The sequence below is a fragment of the Megascapheus bottae genome, unplaced genomic scaffold (genome assembly GCF_031878675.1).
Source record: "Megascapheus bottae isolate mThoBot1 unplaced genomic scaffold, mThoBot2.hap1 HAP1_SCAFFOLD_53, whole genome shotgun sequence".
Lineage (NCBI taxonomy): Eukaryota > Metazoa > Chordata > Mammalia > Rodentia > Geomyidae > Megascapheus > Megascapheus bottae.
This window is the reverse complement of record NW_028327559.1, coordinates 13,666-24,079: the sequence shown is the minus strand read 5'-3', so window position 1 is coordinate 24,079 and position 10,414 is coordinate 13,666. Positions and strand designations below refer to the sequence as shown.

The 10,414-nt window shown below is 44.4% G+C and overlaps 1 long non-coding RNA gene across 2 annotated transcripts; it reads left to right on the top strand.

The window, feature by feature from the left end:
- The first annotated feature begins 5,102 nt into the window (after positions 1-5,102).
- On the top strand, positions 5,103-10,197 carry LOC150039646 (uncharacterized). 2 transcript variants are annotated; one of them, XR_016534276.1, is made up of 4 exons: positions 5,103-5,155; positions 7,306-7,459; positions 9,115-9,171; positions 9,815-10,197. It is a non-coding gene; the product is annotated as an uncharacterized LOC150039646 (long non-coding RNA). The 2 variants fall into 2 exon arrangements; XR_016534277.1 differs by having other exon boundaries at positions 9,550-9,864.
- The last annotated feature ends 217 nt before the right edge of the window (positions 10,198-10,414 follow it).

Here is a 10,414-nt window from a genome sequence, read left to right as displayed (position 1 = left end):
AAGGGCTGGGAGTGTGACCTAGTTGTAGAGTATTTGGCTATTATGCACAGAGACCCAGGTTCGATTCCTTGGTACCACCTACATAGAAAAAGCCAGAAATGGTGCTGTGGCTCAAGTGGTAGAATGCTAGCCTTGAGAAAGTCCAAGGACAGTACTCAGGCCCTGAGTTCAAGCCCAAGGACTGGAAAAAAAGAAAAGAAAAACCCTACTGGATTGTTTATCATGATTTTAAATGATAGACAAAATGGAAGGTCCTTATCATTTCCCTAATTGTCTAAAGGAGCCACAACGTACATGGAATTTGTGTGTGTGTGTGTGTGTGTGTGTGTGTGTGTGTGTGTGTGTGTGTCTGTGTGTGTGTGTGTGTGTTCCTGCTTGCAGGGAAAGCAGAACATACAAGTTCCTAATTAGAGCATTGACTCACAGAGTTCTCTTTGCCTTCCAGGCTCTGAGTTCTGCCTCTCTCCCACCTGTTTCTGACGTGTGTCTTCATTCCTAGCAGGTTAATGTGGAGGCCAACCCAATGTGTGCTTCTTGAATAGAACACTTAAGTGCAGCCCTGTTGCAGAGTGAACAGCCGGTCTCCTAAGATCTTCCTGGCTTTTGCTAAGCCTATTATGATGTTTCCTAGGAGATGGGACTCAGCAGAAGGCAAAGGGTGTTTTGTTGTGTGTTGTCAGGAAATGGAGAGTCCTATTTACTGAACTGGGCCTGGAGATTCATTTCTGTATTACTCATCTCGTGTTCCCAAGTCAGGTGTTGTGGAACTGTGTGCATCCAAGGTCCTAAGTTTTGGGGGCTGAGAATTACCTGTGTCAGATAAATAAAGAGTAGGATGTGAAATTCTCCAGCCTACTACTGGTTTGACGTAAGAGATGACTGGCATCTTAATCTGGCTTCAGTCTAGGAAAGGGTTGGAGAATTCACGAAGGTTCCCAGGGCAATGCTGTTCTTGCTGGTGTAAGTTTACCGAGTGCCAAACCTCTTGCTAGGCATTGCATTGGGGGCCTGGGGGCCGAGAGTGGGGTGTAAATTAGCATCTGTTATCGGTAACATAATATCCATCTGCTCTCAGCCTGCCATCTTACCTATTGAGGGGGGTTGAGATCTGAGTATTGTGGTTCAAAGCCAGCCTGGGGACAGAAAGTCTGTGAGACTCTTAGCTGTAATAAACCACTCAGAAAAAAACCGGAAGTGTCAGTGTGGCTCAAGTGGTAGAGTGAAAGCCTTGAGGGAAAAAAAAAAGAAAGAAAAAAGCTCAGAAAGAGTGTGCAAGCCCCGAGTTCAAAAACAAGACCAAGGGGGGAGGGAAATGGGTACCAAGACATGTGAAAGGGTATCAATGTATGTGAATTAATGCACCTTCTATCTGGCAAATATCATGTAACCCTTTTACTAATTACAATAAAAAAATTTAAAAAAAAAAGAAAAAAAAAACAAAAACAAGACCAAACAAAAATCCTGAAATGCATTTTTTTTTAGATCCCAAAGGAAGATATAATTAAAGAATTCAGTAGAATCCGAACACCTAGTGCAGGGCAGTGTTGCTTACGTGGAGAGAACTTACTGAACCGAAGGCTGACATTTCCTCTTTGCTCTGGATGACGGGGAAGAATTTCTTGAGTGCTGTTTGTTGAGGCCAGAACATTTGGCAAATGTGTTACCCTAAAGCAGGCCAAGAAAAGTTGGGATGCCTAGCTGAGTCATAAAACAGTTAAGAACTTTATGAGAGAGAGAGAGAGAGAGAGAGAGAGAGAGAGAGAGAGAGAGAGAGAGAGAGAGAGAGAGAGAGAGGGAGAGAGGGAGGGAGGGAGGAGGATTTCATTGTGGCAGCGTGGAAAGCAATGACGCTCCCATCCTCGCCCCTCATGCACTCACATTGCATTCCTGTATGTATCCTGCCCAGTCTGACCTTGTCCATTACACAGCCTCTGTCCCTTCCCCTTCCTGGTACCCACACACCCCGGTTCACCCATCCCTTCCAGGAGCTCAGCCCTGTATCACTTGTTCTTAAGGACCCAGAGAGTGCATGGTTGTCTGCAGAGATGTTAAGCAACCCAGCAGTATTCAGATGGCATCTATAACTACCAAGAAAGTGTTGACCCTTTCCCCCACCCCAGGAAGGGGGGGGCTAGAGAGCCCACAGGGAAAGCTCAGGCTTTACAGCTTTTAAATTATGGATATTTGGCTCGGTGAAGAAGGGAGGTGACCGAATCGTGTGCACGAGGAACATTTGATATGCGCCCATCTGGGCTGCTGCTATTCTGGATGGTGACAGTACAGAATTCTTCCCTGTGCTAGCCCGAATGCCTCCTCTGTTCTCCTTGAAGGCCTGGAGTGTTGATTTCTCACACATACAGTACGGTAGTCCCTTTGAGCTGTTAAAGCTTCTGTTTGGAAGCTTTAAACCAGGAGAGAATTATGGGGGAAAGATGGTGGAGAGGTACAGAATGCCCAAGATATACCTGGTATTATCCATTGTGCCCCAGATCCACTTAAAAAAAACCCAAAACAGCACTGGCAGGGACATGTCTGTAACTTTTTTTTTTTTGGTTGAATGTGGGGCTTGAACTCAGGGCCTGATTAGTACTCTATGACTTTGCACCACAGTGCTACTTCCGGTTTTCTGGTGATTCATTGGATATAGCGTCTAGGCTGGCTTTGAACCATGATGCTCAGATCTCAGCCTCCTGAGTAGGATTATTGGCATGAGCCAGCAGCACCCAGCTGTCTGTGCATTCTTGAGATAGGAATCCCCATTGTTGGATGGGTTCACATGTAGCCAACAATAGATAGGGTTGGTAGCAAGCCCTTGACCTGGTAGCTAGCCTTGATCCTGTGTCTGGGGGCTTGATGGCTGTTGGAAAATCTTGTCTGGCTTTGGTTTGTGCAGCCGGGGCCTCCTAGCTCTTCTCCACAAGTCTCTTACTGTCCAGTGGTCTTCCTTCCCCCACCTCCCAAGTGCTGGGATTACATTGTATATGGCTGTGGAAGTAAGTAGTTCTTTTGGAATCAGGCAACATGTACCCTTTGCAGTGGGAGCTCCCGGAGCTGCCTATGCAAGTATGTTTTACGTTCTTAAATGCTAACTGAATTCTGAGTGCGTAGGCTTTTAGAAACCATTCTACACTCTAAATATGAAGTGTAAAAAAAAAGAAATCTTTACACAGAGACTCATGTGCAGGCCTGTTGCTCCAACATCATCATGGGAAATATAAAATATCTCCTATTTGTCTGTTAGTGGAAAATGAGGGGGAAATGATGGCCCGCCTAAATATTGGAATAATGGTAATTTCTTTTAACAATGGAGCCATTGAAAGCATAGATGTAGGTATACCAGAATGAAGTAAATTTTAGGATCTATTATAAAGAGATCCATATGTAACATGCTTGTATGAGACTGACATCTCATGCCTGTAAGGCTCAGATCCACCAAAACTCCAGAAGTAGAGCCTAGGCTCAGCTGGAGAGGAGGAAGCTGAGGGACAGAGCCTCAGTCTGGAGAGGAAGAAGTTGCAGGACAGAGCCTAGGCTCTGAGTTCAAGACCCAGTAACCACTCCGCCAAACACACATTTGTCTGAGTATGAGTCTCTATCTACGTATCTCTTTTTTATCTGTTTTTTGTTTTGTTTTGTTTTGTTTTGTTTTGCCAGTCCTGGGGCTTCAACTCAGGGCCTGGGCATTGTCCTTGGGCTTTCTCAAGGCTAGCACTCTACCCCTTGAGTCACAGCACCACCACTTTCTGTTTTCTCTGTGTATGTGGTACCAAGGGATTGAACCCAGAGCGTTGTACATGCTAGATAAGCACTCTACTACTAGGCCACACTCCCAGCCCCGTTATCTGCTTTTATATGTACACTTACATTTATTAAATGTACCTAAACTACATTGAGAAGCCTACTTTTAATAAATGCATTTCTGGCAAGATTTGTAAGACTAGTATTTTGAGGAACAGTTCTTCATTTGAAATGCTTTGGTTCTATTTAATTAAAAAAACACAACTATACACCTATGCTACTTAAAACAGTTTCTTTTAAAAAATTATAAATCATTGGATAAAAGCTTATTCTTTTAGCATCAAAGGAGTCAGCTGCACAAATGTACAGTGACTTGGGTTGGAGGTTAAAGTTAATTAACCAGGCAGAATCAGGTCCTTGACTAACCTGCAGCTGTTGGGCTTAAGGTTTGAATCTTTTTTTTAAGCCTCCAGATACAAAGACAGACCCCAACTGGTTCCATCTAAGTTCAGCTATTTTGAGTTGAATCTAAACAGAGAGGAGGAGGGCTCAAGTTGGGGGCACAGGGAGGGGTTTCTCATCTCTCAGCTACATTAATTCAGCACAGAGACATTTCTGATGCCTTACTCACTGCCTGTGGAGAAAGCTTGAAATAGCCTTGAGGGTATGAAAAGAGGGGAAAAGAAAGCAGTGTATCTTAAATATCCTGTAGATTTTAGGAGCAGAACACCTGTAATTTCCTTAATTCTTACATGAGCTCCGAATTCTTTCCTTTTTCTCATGCATAGGGCAAATAATTTTTCCCCCCAAGGCCATCCACTTGGTCAGCTGAGATTTGAGTCCCTGACCAGTGAGGTCTACACATCTTAGGATAGTTCTATCAGGCTAGGATTTGCAAGTTGATGCTTATCTGCAGTGGACATGATGGGGCCAGTTTAGGAGTGACGAGGTCCAGGGGACCCATCTTCTCATTCTTGTGAAGTAGGAAAAAGTAGTTTTGACAACAGTACATGCAGACATGAAGTCTAACAGGGGAGTCATATGAGTTTTGAGGATAGAGATGCTAGAGAAATTCCTTGTTTGCTTCAAAATCCTTTCCTCTGGAGGCCTTCAATCATTCATTTGTGTCTCATAGTCAGCATAAATGTTTTCTCCAGTCAGAAGGGAGCTTTTTAGAGTCAAACATTGTCCAGAAGCAGAGTGATGAAGATGCGGCCCTCTGTGTGAGTACTGGACCCATGCATCCAGCTTCCTGTTTCCATGCAGACATTGCTAATCACTCACCGAACATGTCCCTACTTGATGTGGAATGGAGCGTGCAATATTTCCCAGCACAGCCCCTCAGAGTTCTAGAATTAGGTAAACAGATTAGCATTGATAATGGAACCTGTCTGTTATGCAAGCAGTAAGTGCAGTGGTAAGCATACATCTGGGAGCCAGATGTTGAGATTTGAGAGGGAGGGGATGAGACAGAGACAGATAGAATAGTTTAATTCAGTGATTTTTAGTCCATGACTAGCTGCTCACAAGGGATGACAGGGTTGGGGAGTAAGGAGCTAAAGTTCTGGAAACTACCTGACTGTTAGTTAGTTAGTTAGTTAATTAATTTTCTGTTGGTCATGGGACTTGAAGTCTGGTCCTGGGCACTGTCCTTGAGCTCTTTTTCTTTTCAGGCTAGCACACTGCCATTCTGAGCCACAGTGCCACTTCTGGTTTTTAGGTGGTTAATTGGAGATAAGAGTTTCATAGACTTTTCTGCCCCTACTGGCTTTGAACCTTGATCCTCAGATCTCAGCTTCTTGAGTAGCTAGGAATGCAGGTATGAGCCACCAGCACCTGTTTTATTATTATTATTATTATTATTATTATTATTATTATTATTTATTTTTTTGTACTGGGATTAAATTCAGGGCCTTGTGCTTTCTAGGTAGGTGCTCTATTACTTGAGCCCTGTTCCCAGTCCCTTGGCTTTTAGTTTGGTTTTCAGATAGGTCTTGTATTTTCTCCCAGTTCAGCCTTGAACTGTCATCTTCCTACCTCTGCCTCCCAGGTGGTTGAGATTATAGGCAACTTTCAACAACCTTTCTTTTCTTTTTAAATCGGAGGCACTGAACAATCTATAGTCAAAATACATTTTTGTTTCACTCAAATACTTTTAAGAAGCTGTAGCTTCTTGAGAAAGTTTGAAATTCTCCATGGTGCACGCTCCTTTCTGTGTCCTCCAGAGAAGGTTGAGACATTTTCCTGGAAAGGTGATTTTGGCTCTAGTGAAGATGTCACCATCTGCTTGCCTGCCGGGCAGCTGGCCTGGCTGAAGGAGAGCTGGGGCTAGCTGCTTTGAGATCTGGGAGAGTAGGAGGTCCAGGGCACAGGTTGGGGAGGGGGATTGTTTGTGGCTCCCAAGGCTGTTCTTGGGTAGGGTCTTCCTTCCCCAGGCACCTGCTCAGTTGGGGAAGCCCCTCCAGCATCTCCCTCTGGCTCACTCTCGCTCCTGGCTTTCCTCCCCATCCTCTGTCAAGAGCTCCAGGCTGCCTGCCATTCCTGTTGGCACTGGCAGCAGCCAGAACAGTGCAGGCTTTCCTGGCAGCGGGGTCCATGACTGCTTCATTTCTCCTTCTGCTCTTTCACATTCTTCTGTCTTTTTCTCCATGGCCTGGTACCCAGCAGCCTGTGGCCAAAAAGGGCATTGATTACCTTTTTTTAAAAAAAAAATTTTTTTTTGCCAGTCCGGAGGCATGAGGCTTGAACTCAGGGCCTGAGCGCTGTCCTTGGGCTTTCTCAAGGCTAGTGCTCTACCTCTTGAGCCACAGCACCGTTTCTGTGTATGTGGTACTGAGGAATCGAACCCAGGTCTTTGTGCATGCCAGGCAAGCACTCTACCACTAGGCCAAACTCCCAGCCCTTACCATCTTACCTCCCCCCTTCTCTTCTCTCAGCCTTCACCCAGTAGGGATAGATTGCCCGCTTTCCCTCCCTCCCTTCAACAGGCAAGTAACAGACATGGGACGTGGGCTCTGACATTGCACAGGGCTCGAGTTTCCCCCTATCCCCATTTCAACCAACAAACCAACAGTAGTGCACACCTGAAATCCCAGCTCCATGTTGAAGCATAGACAGAGGAGGATTATGGTCCAAGGGCCCACTGAGCTGTCTTCTAGAGAGATCTTTCTATCAGCCAGGCCTTGGTGGCTGACATCTATAATTTCTGCTGCTCAGCAGGCAATGATTGGGAAGATGGCAGTCTAAGGCCCTCCTGGGCAGAAAAGAGCCTATTTTGACAGACAAGTGGTGTGTGTGTGTGTGTGTGTGTGTGTGTGTGTGTGTGTGTGTGTGTGTGTGTGTGCAAGCCTGTACGCACACACGTGTATGGTTTGTGCTTTTTCCATTATCGGCAAGTGCGATCTTGGCAGACATGGGAGGATGACATGCTAGATGATCAGGTAGAGAAAGCACCTTAAAGAGGAGCAGTACACACCAGCCAGCATTGATTGATTACTGATCAGTGCATCTGTAAATATCTCAGACCCAACACTTTGACCTAGGTGCTCTTATGATCTCATGTTACAGGTGACTGAAGTGAATTGATGAATGAACTTGTCACTACCGGTGCTTGAACTCAAGGCCTCACACTCATATTCCTGCCTGCTATCCCCAGCTGCATGGCTGGTGCTCTACCACTTGCCACACCCCTAACTTCTGGCTTTTTGATAGTTTATTGGAGGTAAGAGTCTCAGGGACTTTTCTGCCAGGACTGGCTTTGAACCGCCATCCTTAGATCTTAGACTTCTGAGTAGCTGAGATTACAGGTGTGAGTTATCAGAACTCTTGAGATGAAAAAAGGAATTGCAAGGAGAGTGACTTTTCTAGAACATGAGAATGCTTGGGAAGGGTCCTTCTCTTCCCTTGGCCTTTCCCTCAGGGAGATGTCCTTTGTCCCCTTACTGGCCTGGTTGCAGCCACAGTGGCCTTATAACATCCAAAACAGCAGTGGCACCCTCCTTGGAGCCAATTGGTGTAACCTCAGAGGGGTGTGCCTGCAGCGGACTGATTTCTAGTTCTATTCTTCTCCCCTGGAGATGGGGAGGTGTGGATGGAAAACAGCAGCTACAGCAACAAAAATCTGAGGCTGAAGCCCAAGGCTGGATTCAAAACCTTTAATTCAGAGTGAAAGACTTTAATCAGGCTATAACTTGGCTCCATTCCTAAATGCTACCATGTTAAAAAAGGAAAAGAAATAACAACAATAATAATTCAGAGAATGCAAATAATAGTCCAACCTAAAGCCAGGAATAGGTCAAAACAGCTGTAGTTTCTCTGGGAATGAAACATTCCACTCTTTAAATTATTGCAAGGAAATGTATCTTGTTTTCCCCAACTGAGCCTGGAAGTGAATTTTTAAAAAAAATCTATTACTGCTAGTTACTGATTCAGCAAGAGTTGCTTTATTGTTATTGTTGTTGTTTGCTTTTCTTTCCCTTTTCCTTTGCAAGCCACTGTCCACCTCCATCTTTTTCTGCCCTTTTTCTCCTGGGTGTACCAGAGGAACCTTCTAAGTAAAAAACAAAACTTCACTTTGTGTGTGTATGGCCAAGATTCAAATTTGCTATGATTCATTGGAAGGGGGGAGGGGCTGGCAGAATTGGAGGGAGAAAGGACCCATGGAGCCTCTCAGATGTAAATAATTCAGGGTTTGGAAGTGCTCATCTTTGGACGTATTGGAGCCATTGGGAGTGTGGACGGCTGGGAAGCAAAACTGCTGAGGCAAGCAGGAGAGAAGCAGAGTCACTGGCCTGGATTGGGTCAGCCAACAGAGCAGCTGCATGTGTTGGAGAAGCCAGCCCATGTGGGGCATGGCGGGGGGCCCAGATCTGGGGATCCCCGGACTCTCAGAACACATGAGGCTCAGTGTCAGGGGAGCCTCTTGTTACACAAAAAAAAAAAAATCTCAGGGAGGTGTAACACTCACAGCCTAAGAAAAGGGAACAGTGAAATCCTAAACAGTATTTAACAGGAATAAGTTAGTATGAGTGTATTCCTATTAATATACTATGAATGATATATTAATAACATTAATGACATAGTATAGCAATATATTCATGAGCTAAGGTTAATAGAGCTGATTCTAATTAGTATTAATAGAACTCTTACCACATACGAGGTTACTTTTCAAGTCAGGTAAGTATTCTCTCTCCTTTTTTGCTGGAATTTGAACTCAGGGCCTCATGTCTACTCAGCAAGCACTCTTCTGCTTAAGCAATGCCCCCAGCCCTCTTTTGGGGTTGATTATTTTTCAGATAGGGTTTTAATTTGAATCCTCCTACACAGCTGGGATTACATGTATGCGCTACCATACCTGATTTTTTTTCTTTGAGCCAGGTTCTCGGTCTATATCCCAGTCTGACCTTGAATTTGTGATCCTCCTGCTTCCTCTTTGTGAGTACTGGGATTCCATGAATTTGTGCCACTAAATCGCTGACATTGATTTCCTTTCCTTTCCTTTCCCCTCCCTCCCTCCTTCCCTCTTTCTTTTTTTATTTTTTCTTTCTTTCTCCTCTTCCTTCCCCTCCCCTCCCCTTCCCTCCCCCTCCCCTCTCCTCTCTCTCCCCCTCCCCTTCCCTCCCCTCCCTTCCCCTTCCCTTCCCTTCCTTCTTCTGCTAAACCAACCTTGAATTCCCCAGGACAAATCTGATTCAATCATGCTCTTTCATCCTTCTTCTAAATTACCAGATTCCACTGGCAAATATTTTTGAGCATGTTTACTTCTATGTTCTTTAGGAATATTGATCAGTAATTGCATTCACTGTCCAATAGGATAAGCCTGGATTACATGATGCTCCATGCAACTAAATCTAAATGGATTACATTATGATGTAAAATTGAAATTCCACTGCTTTGGATATTCCAGACACATCTGAAGTCAAATCCATGGATTAGAAGTCAAAACCAATAATATTGGATGGTACCAGCATGTCTATCATATTGGACAGCACAGAGAGCTTTCCCTGCAACCTAAGCTTTTGTATGTCTTTGAGCAGAGTTCAAACTTTGACGTTTATCTGTTGTCTTTTATCCTTAGTGTGGTGGTGGAGCTCTTTCCAGCCTTGGAAAAGAAACTCTGTGATGGATCATCTGACATCTGTTTTTTTTTCCCTACCCCTAAAAGTGTTCTTTAAATTCCCAGCCTAGGAGGGGGTCAGCTCAGTATTATGTAAAAGCAAGGTTTAGTTTCATTTAAAAAAGGGAAAGGTGTTTTAGTTTGGCCAGTTCTAGGCAGAACCCAGAAGTGCTCTTATAGGATGCATATTTCACAAACCAAGATTTATTCCAGAACAAAGCTCTAGCATAGCAAAGGTTTTGTCTGGCCAAGTGGGATCCATCCTTACTTTGCATGAGCAAACCTGCAGGTACAATATTTTACAAGGCACATCTCCTTTCAATAATTAAATACCTATGCCAGCATGTTGTAATTTCTAAGGACATAAAGATCACAGAGAAATAGAGCGCTTTATAGTCAAGCAAAGCTCAGGGAGGGTTGTAGATGGGGGGTGGTTTAGGGAGGGTTGTTAAAGAGGAGTATTCTGCTTAATGAGAATGAAAAGGAAATTGTAACTTGGTTCCAAATTGTTCACTGGGGTCAGGAGACATGGAGTAAGAAGGGCAGTGCTGAGATCTCAAG